Source organism: Bos mutus, chromosome 7 (genome assembly GCF_027580195.1).
Source record: "Bos mutus isolate GX-2022 chromosome 7, NWIPB_WYAK_1.1, whole genome shotgun sequence".
Lineage (NCBI taxonomy): Eukaryota > Metazoa > Chordata > Mammalia > Artiodactyla > Bovidae > Bos > Bos mutus.
In genome coordinates this window covers 12637413-12646825 of record NC_091623.1, presented here as the reverse complement: position 1 = coordinate 12646825, position 9413 = coordinate 12637413, and the positions used below count along the sequence as shown (strand labels likewise).

General features: G+C 43.2%; 1 non-coding gene across 1 annotated transcript; it reads left to right on the top strand.

Moving 5' to 3' along the window:
* Window positions 1–3752: 3752 nt before the first annotated feature.
* On the top strand, window positions 3753–3824 carry TRNAC-GCA (transfer RNA cysteine (anticodon GCA)). The gene has a single exon. It is a non-coding gene; the product is annotated as a tRNA-Cys (tRNA).
* The last annotated feature ends 5589 nt before the right edge of the window (window positions 3825–9413 follow it).

The following is a 9413-nucleotide window of genomic DNA, read 5'->3' as shown; positions in this document are numbered from 1 at the left end:
AAGCAAGGAGCCTCTTGATGAAGATGAAGAGGAGAATGAAAAGCCTGGCTTAAAATTCAACATTCAGAAAACTAAGATCATAGTATCTGGTCCCATCACTTCATGGCAAACAGATGGGGAAACAATGGAAACAGTGCAAGACTTTATTCTCTTGGGCTCCAAAATCACTGCAGATGGTGACTGCAGTCATGAAATTAAAAGACACTTGCTCCTTGGAAGAAAAGCTATTGACAAACCTAGACAGCGTTTTAAAAAGCAGAGACATTACTTTGCCAACAAAGGTCCATCTAGTCAAAGCTATGTTTTTTCCCAGTAGTCATATATGGATATGAGAGTTGGACCATAAAGAAAGCTGAGCACTGAATAACTGATGCTTTTGAACTGTGGTGTTGGAGAAGACTCTTCAGAGTCCCTTGGACTGCAAGGAGATACAACCAGTCCATCCTAAAGGAAATCAGTCCTAAATATTCATTGGAAGGACTGATGCTAAAGCTCCAATACTTGGGCCACCTGATGCAAAGAACTGACTCATTAGAAATGATCCTGATGCTGGGAAAGACTGAAGGCAGGGGAAGAAGGGGACGACAGAGTATGAGATGGTTGGATGCCATCACCAATTCAATGGACATGAGTTTGAGCAAGCTCTGGGAGTTGGTGACGGACTGGGAAGCCTAGCATGCTAGAGTCCATGGGGTCACAAAGAGTTGGAACCAACTGAGCAACTGAACTGAAGCATGCATTATCATGATCAAATGAAATCTAACTTGTTTAATCAGAAATTCCTACAACTTTTGTAAGTAGAATTACATTAAATCATGTCTATATGTCTTTCTCATTTGGGGGTTCTGTTATCTCTAGTACCTACAATTAGTCCTTGTAATTAAGGTATATGTAGAATTATTTTAAAAATTAATGTACCTTCATAAATAGTTATTAGTGTAAAAAGGATTAATGTGGTTCTTGAAACAGCTACTTTATTCCTTAAGGAATAACTGGCACTGGTAAGAAAAGATTCCAATCTTTTCTGAAACATTATTAAGACAAAAAAAAGACTCCAGGAAAACATAACTAACTAAAAGCCAAGCTGATACAAATCTTATACTACTGTGGCAAGTGATAATGGCACCTCACAATCACTGCAATCTTTCCTGTAATGAATGATTACAATTTGATTAAAGAATTCCATTTCTCCATTAAGCAATCTTTCAAGATGTTTTGCTTTGGGGCTAACTACTCTCCTTGCCTCTACCACAAGACCCATTGTTTACATTCAAGCCCATCATTTATATTCAGTTAACAGTAGTCTTCCTCGACCTCTTCCTACTTGTATCCCTCCCCATGGGTCCCTCCAGTCCTGTTACAGGAGCAATGTTAATAAACACATACCACCGAATCTGCAACAGGTGGTTCCTTAGTCAATATAGCACCCACTAACAGCCTGCTCAGAACGAGGCCCCACTGCCTGCCTCCCTTGTACCAGTCCCCCAATCTCCGTCAGTTCCCACGGAGACCCACGGAACTTTTAGCTGCTTTAAGTTTTACCCCCAACTTCTTTAGTTTGCATTGCATCCTTTTGGTGTTTGTTTTTCAGGGTGTTTTTCCCCCTTTTATTTTATTTCATATCAGGTAGGCAAATGATCCTTGAAAACCCTGAGTTCACTCTGGGTTTTTTATTCCACATCTTGTAGCACTGAGACAAATATCTACTAATATCTTATTAATATTTGATTGAATATTTTAAGTGTTTAGTTTTCTTCCCAATGTTTTCAAACAATGAGGGAGAGGAGGGGAGGGTGAGAGTACGCCCTTTCCTCTTTCATTATCGATTCTCTACATGGATGAAATGTGAACTCCTTGCTTTATAACAAGCCACCTCCACCTCTTCAACAGTTCCTCAGTGTGGTTAAACATATTTAGGCTTCTAAGACTTCTAAAAATCTATAAATAATTTAAATATTATAGATGCATGCTCATTTCATCTATGAATTTCTGCAAACCTAATTCATTAAAACATAACAATGCAGTGTTTGTCATCTACACAGTCAATTATTTCAATATCTGATGTGAGGGAATGGGGAGACTGTTGCTGGTAAGGCAGTCATATCCAGCTAAAACTAATTAGTCACTGGGCATTCAAAATTAAAATAGTATACATTTCTTTATGGTCCAACTCTCACATCCGTACATGACTACTGGAGAGTGGGACTGTAAGAAAGGCTGAGCACCAAAGAATTGATGCTTTTGAACTGTGGTGCTTGAGAAGACTCTTGAGAGTCCCTTGGACTGCAAGGAGATTCAACAAGTCCATCCTAAAGGAAATCAACCCTGAATATTCATTGGAAGGACTGATGCTGAAGCTCCAATAATCTGACCACCTGATGCAAAGAGCCGAGTCATTGAAAAAGACCCTGATGCTGGGAAAGATTGAAGGCAGAAGAGAAGGGGATGACAGAGGGTGAGATGGTTGGATGGCATCACCGACTCAACGGACATGAATCTGAGTAAATTCTGGGAGATAGTGGCAGACAGAGGAGCCTGGCATGCTGCAGTCCGTGAGGTCGCAAAGAGTTGAACATGACTTAGCGACTAAACAACAATACATTTCTTAAGGAAAATAATAAATCATAGTCCAGCATATTACTGAAACCTGAGTATTTGATGATTGCTCCATAACAATCGGGCTTCCCAGATGGTGCTAGTGATAAAGAACCTGCTGCCAGGAGACATAAGAGACTCAGGTTTGATCCCTGGGTCAGGAAGATCCCCTGAAAGAGGGCACGGCAACCCATTCCAGTATTCTTGCCTGGAAAATCCCATGGAAAGAGGGAGCCGAGCAGTCCATAGGGTCCCACAGAGTCAGACATGACTGAAGCAATTTAGCACACACGCACAGTAATTAATTGGTTACATCCCTGAGATGAGACTTCCTCCTCCATCAAAAGGCAAGTAAAACTACGAAGTGAATATGCTGATTAAAATGCTGTGATTTTACTCAGTGTCCCAGAGGACTCCCATGTCTACTCCAAGGCTAAGATTAAAGGGGGAGATGTAGGTTGGGTGGAGGTGTGTGCAGACCACACCTCTGGCCAGGTTGGTGGACACGACAGCTGTGGAGCAGAGTGAGAACACACCCCTCCCCAGGGTATGCTGCTTCTCCATCAGTCTGAATGGCACAGGGAAGCCTAAAGGCCTCCAGAAATCACAGCACCAGTCTATTCCCAGTGAGTGAACAGCAGCAAAGAGCAGCAAAATTCTTAAAGTCTACATGCTTTGTTTTAAAGCATTTGAGGTATGACTGACTTGTAAAGAGCTCTACGTATTTTGTTTGTACACATCACTAAGCTTGGGGATAAGCTGCACCCATGAGACCACCAGGAACATAGACATATCCACCACCTCCCAAAGTTTCCTCTCGCCCAGTTTGTTATGTACATGTCTGTGCAAAGAATACAGTATTATTAGCTCTAGGCGCTGTGCTGAATAATGTGCTTGCTCAGTGGTTCAGTCATGCCCGACTCTTTGTGACCCTATGGACCGTAGCCCAGCAGGCTCCCCTGTCCATGGTTTTCCCAGGCAAGAACACTGGAGTGTGTTGCCATTTCCTCCCCAGAGTATCATCCCAACCCAGGGATCAAACCTGAGTCTCCTGTGTCTCCTGGATTGCAGGAGGATTCTTTACCTGCTGAATTATCAGGGAAGCATGCTGAATGATGTCTCCAGAAATTATTACATAATTCAAACTTTCTCTAGCTTCCCTGGTGGCTCAGATGGTAAAGCGTCTGCCTGCAATGCAGGAGACCCAGGTTCAATCCCTGGGTTGGGAAGATCTCCTGGAGAAGGAAATGGCAACCCACTCCAGTACCCTTGCCTGGAAAATCCCACAGACAAAGGAGGCTGGTAGGCTACAGTCTATGGGGTCGCAAAGAGTCGGATACGACTGAGCGACTTCACTTTCACTTTCAAACTTTCTGCCCTTTGAATATGATCTCATTTCCTCCAACTCCTGCAAATACCTTTCTACTGTTTCTAGATTGATGATTTGATGATTTTTAGACTCCACATGCAATATTCATCTTTGTGTCTGGCTGCTTTTAGTTAACATAATGTTCCCCAGGCCCATCCACATTGTTGGAAATGGCAGGATTCCCTTGTTTAAGGCTGAATAACATTTAACTGTACATATACACTGCATTTTCTTTATTCATTCATAAGTGAACATTCACATTGTTTCCATGTCTTGAATATTGTGAATAATGCTGCAGTAAACACAAGACGGCAGGTATCCCGTCAAGATCCTATTTCAATTCCTTTGAATACATATCCATGAGGGCAACAGCTGGACTATATATGGTGTTCTATTTTTAATTTTTTGAGGAGACTAAACACTCTTAAATGGTGGCTGAAAAATTTACATCCCCACTCAGAGTACAAGGGTTCCCTTTCCTCAATACTTATCAACACATTATTTTTTAAATAAGCAGCATCCTAACAGGTATAAGATACTTCATTGTAGTTTTGATTTGCATTTCTTAATTAGTGATGTTGAGCATCTTTTCAGATACATGTTGGCCATTTCTAAGTATCCTTTGGAAATATATTAATATTTATTAAAGTCCTTTGTTTTTTGATATTGAGTTATAGGAATTCTTTCTATTTTGGTCATTAAGCACTTAATAGGCATGGTTTAAAAATACTATCTCAATTCCATAGGTTGCTTTTTAATGCTTGCTTTTTCTATTCTTTTTTAAAATTGCAGTATAGTCACTTTGGAGAAGGCAATGGCACCCCACTCCAGTACTCTTGCCTGGAAAATCCCATGGACGGAGGAGCCTGGTGGGCTGCCGTCTATGGGGTCACACAGAGTTGGACACGACTGAAGCGACTTAGCTGCAGCAGCATAGTTGCTTTACAATGTTGTGTTAATTTCTGCTGTACAGCAAAATGAATTAGCCATATGTATACATATATCCTTACCTTGGACGAGGGGTATCTCCTCACCGCCGCCCTTCCTGACCTTCAACATGGGATAGCTCCTCCAAGGCCCTCCTGTGCCTAGGACGCAGGGTAACTCCTCTCGTCGCCACCCCTGACCTCGGACGTGGGGTAGCTCCTCTCGGCCGTTCCTGCGCCGTCGCAGTCTAGCACTCTCGGCCGCTGCCCCTGACCACGGACGTGGGGTAACTTCTATTGGCCACCGCCCTTCAGGCATGGGGTCCTCCCAGCTTCTGCCTCTGACCTCGGACGTGGGGTAGCTACTCTCGGCCAAGCTTTCTGCACTTTAGCATGCCCGTCGCAGCCACCTGCACCGCCCGTGCGCTGCATCCAAGGTAAGGAGCATTGGCTACTCTTTGCTGGAGCAGCCGTGAAGAGATACCCCACGCCCAAGGTAAGAGAAACCCAAGTAAGACGGTAGGTGTTGCAAGAGGGCATCAGAGGGCAGACACAATGAAACCATACTCACAGACAACTAGTCAATCTAATCACACTAGGACCACAGCCTTGTCTAACTCAATGAAACTAAGCCATACCCGTGGGGCAACCCAAGACGGGCGGGTCATGGTGGAGAGATCTGACAGAATGTGGTCCACTGGAGAAGGGAATGGCAAACCACTTCAGTGTTCTTGCCTTGAGAACCCCACGAACAGTATGAAAAGGCAAAATGATAGGATACTGAAAGAGGAACTCCCCAGGTCGGTAGGTGCCCAATATGCTACTGGAGATCAGTGGAGAAATAACTCCAGAAAGAATGAAGGGATGGAGCCAAAGCAAAAACAATACCCAGCTGTGGATGTGACTGGTGATAGAAGCAAGGTCCCATGCTGTAAAGAGCAATATTGCATAGGAACCTGGAATGTCAGGTCCATGAATCAAGGCAAATTGGAAGTGGTCAAACAAGAGATGGCAAGAGTGAATGTCGACATTCTAGGAATCAGCGAACTGAAATGGACTGGAATGGGTGAATTTAACTCAGATGACCATTATATCTACTACTGCGGCAGGAATCCTCAGAAGAAATGGAGTGGCCATCATGGTCAACAAGAGAGTCCAAAACGCAGTACTTGGATGCAATCTCAAAAACGACAGAATGATCTCTGTTCGTTTCCAAGGCAAACCATTCAATATCACAGTAATCCAAGTCTATGCCCCAACCAGTAACGCTGAAGAAGCTGAAGTTGAACAGTTCTATGAAGACCTACAAGACCTTTTAGAACTAATGCCCAAAAAAGATGTCCTTTTCATTATAGGGGACTGGAATGCAAAAGTAGGAAGTCAAGAAACACCTGGAGTAACAGGCAAATTTGGCCTTGGAATACGGAATGAAGCAGGGCAAAGACTAATAGAGTTTTGCCAAGAAAATGCACTGGTCATAACAAACACCCTCTTCCAACAACACAAGAGAAGACTCTACACATGGACACCACCAGATGGTCAACACCGAAATCAGATTGATTATATTCTTTGCAGCCAAAGATGGAGAAGCTCTATACAGTCAGCAAAAACAAGACCAGGAGCCGACTGTGGCTCAGACCATGAACTCCTTATTGCCAAATTCAGACTTAAACTGAAGAAAGTAGGGAAAACCGCTAGACCATTCAGGTATGACCTAAATCAAATCCCTTATGATTATACAGTGGAAGTGAGAAATAGATTTAAGGGCCTAGATCTGATAGATAGAGTGCCTGATGAGCTATGGAATGAGGTTCGTGACATTGTACAGGAGACAGGGATCAAGACCATCCTCATGGAAAAGAAATGCAAAAAGCAAAATGGCTGTCTGGGGAGGCCTTACAAATAGCTGTGAAAAGAAGAGAAGCGAAAAGCAAAGGAGAAAAGGAAAGATATAAACATCTGAATTCAGAGTTCCAAAGAATAGCAAGAAGAGATAAGAAAGCCTCTTCAGTGATCAATGCAAAGAAATAGAGGAAAACAACAGAATGGGAAAGACTAGGGATCTCTTCAAGAAAATCAGAGATACCAAAGGAACATTTCATGCAAAGATAGGCTCGATAAAGGACAGAAATGGTATGGACCTAACAGAAGCAGAAGATATTAAGAAGAGATGGCAAGAATACACAGAAGAACTGTACAAAAAAGATCTACACAACCCAGATAATCACGATGGTGTGATCACTGACCTAGAGCCAGACATCCTGGAATGTGAAGTCAAGTAGGCCTTAGAAAGCATCACTACGAACAAAGCTAGTGGAGGTGATGGAATTCCAGTTGAGCTATTCCAAATCCTGAAAGATGATGCTGTGAAAGTGCTACACTCAATATGCCAGCAAATTTGGAAAACTCAGCAGTGGCCACACGACTGGAAAAGGTCAGTTTTCATTCCAATCCCAAAGAAAGGCAATGCCAAAGAATGCTCAAACTACCGCACAATTGCACTCATCTCGCATGCTAGTAAAGTAATGCTCAAAATTCTCCAAGCCAGGCTTCAGCAAATGTGAACCGTGAACTTCCTGATGTTCAAGCTGGTTTTAGAAAAGGCAGAGGAACCAGAGATCAAATTGCCAACATCCGCTGGATCATGGAAAAAGCAAGAGAGTTCCAGAAAACCATCTATTTCTGCTTTATTGACTATGCCAAAGCCTTTGACTGTGTGGATCACAATCAACTGTGGAAAATTCTGAAAGAGATGGGAATACCAGACCACCTGATCTGCCTCTTGAAAAATTTGTATGCAGGTCAGGAAGCAACAGTTAGAACTGGACATGGAACAACAGACTGGTTCCAAATAGGAAAAGGAGTACGTCAAGGCTGTATATCGTCACCCTGTTTATTTAACTTATATGCAGAGTACATCATGAGAAACGCTGGACTGGAAGAAACACAAGCTGGAATCAAGATTGCTGGGAGAAATATCAATAACCTCAGATATGCAGATGACACCACCCTTATGGCAGAAAGTGAAGAGGAACTAAAATGCCTCTTGATGCAGGTGAAAGTGGAGAGTGAAAAAGTTGGCTTAAAGCTCAACATTCAGAAAACGAAGATCATGGCATCCGGTCCCACCACTTCATGGGAAATAGATGGGGAAACAGTGGAAACAGTGTCAGACTTTATTTTTCTGGGCTCCAAAATCACTGCAGATGGTGACTGCAACTGTGAAATTAAAAGACGCTTACTCCTTGGAAGGAAAGTTATGACCAACCTAGATAGCATATTCAAAAGCAGAGACATTACTTTGCCAACAAAGGTTCGTCTAATCAAGGCTATGGTTTTTCTGTGGTCATGTATGGATGTGAGAGTTGGACTGTGAAGAAGGCTGAGCGCCAAAGAATTGATGCTTTTGAACTGTGGTGTTGGAGAAGACTCTTGAGAGTCCCTTGGACTGCAAGGAGATCCAACCAGTCCATTCTGAAGGAGTTCATCCCTGGGATTTCTTTGGAAGGAATGATGCTAAAGCTGAAACTCCAGTACTTTGGCCACCTCATGCAAAGAGTTGACTCATTGGAAAAGACTCTGATGCTGGGAGGGATGGGGGGCAAGAGGAGAAGGGGACGACAGAGGCTGAGATGTCTGGATGGCATCACTGACTCGATGGACGTGAGTCTGAGTGAACTCCGGGAGTTGGTGATGGACAGGGAGGCATGGTGTGCTGCGATTCATGGGGTCGCAAAGAGTTGGACATGACTGAACAACTGATCTGATCTGATCCGATACATATATCCCCTCCCTCTTGAACCTCCTTCTCACCTCCCCCCAAGCCCATCCCTCTAGGTCCCCGCAGAGCACCTAGCTGAGCTGTCCGCTCTATGCAGCAGGTTCCCAGTAGATAGCTATTTTACACATAGTAGTGTATATACCCCTGGAAAAGGACATGGCAACCCACTCCAGTATTCTTGCTGGGAAACCCCATGGACAGAGGAGCCTGGCAGTCCATGGGGTTGCAAAGAGCTGGACGTGACATAGTGACTAAACAGCAGCAGCAGGGTATACACATCAATTCCATTTTTCCGCCCCCTTCCCTCCCCCCATCTCCACATGTCCATTCCCTATGTCTGTGTCTCCATTCCCACCCTGCTAACAGGTTCATCTGTATCATTTTTTCTAGATTCTTCATATATGCATTAAAAATTCAAAAAGACACATGCACCCCAATATTCACTGAATCACTATTTACAATAGCCAGAACACAGAAGCAACCTAAATGTCCATTGACAGAGGAAATGGATAAAGAAGATGTGGTGCATATATACAATGGAATATTACTCAGCAATAAAAAGGTACAACATTTGGAGTCATTTGTAGTGATGTGGATGAACCTAGAGTCTGTGATACAGAGTGAAGTCAGAAAGAGAAAAACAAATATTGTTGCTTTTCCTTTTGGCTGAATATTTCCTTTGCTGTGCAGCAGTCTTTAAGTCTGATATAATCCCACTTATTTATTTTGCTTTTGCTGTCAT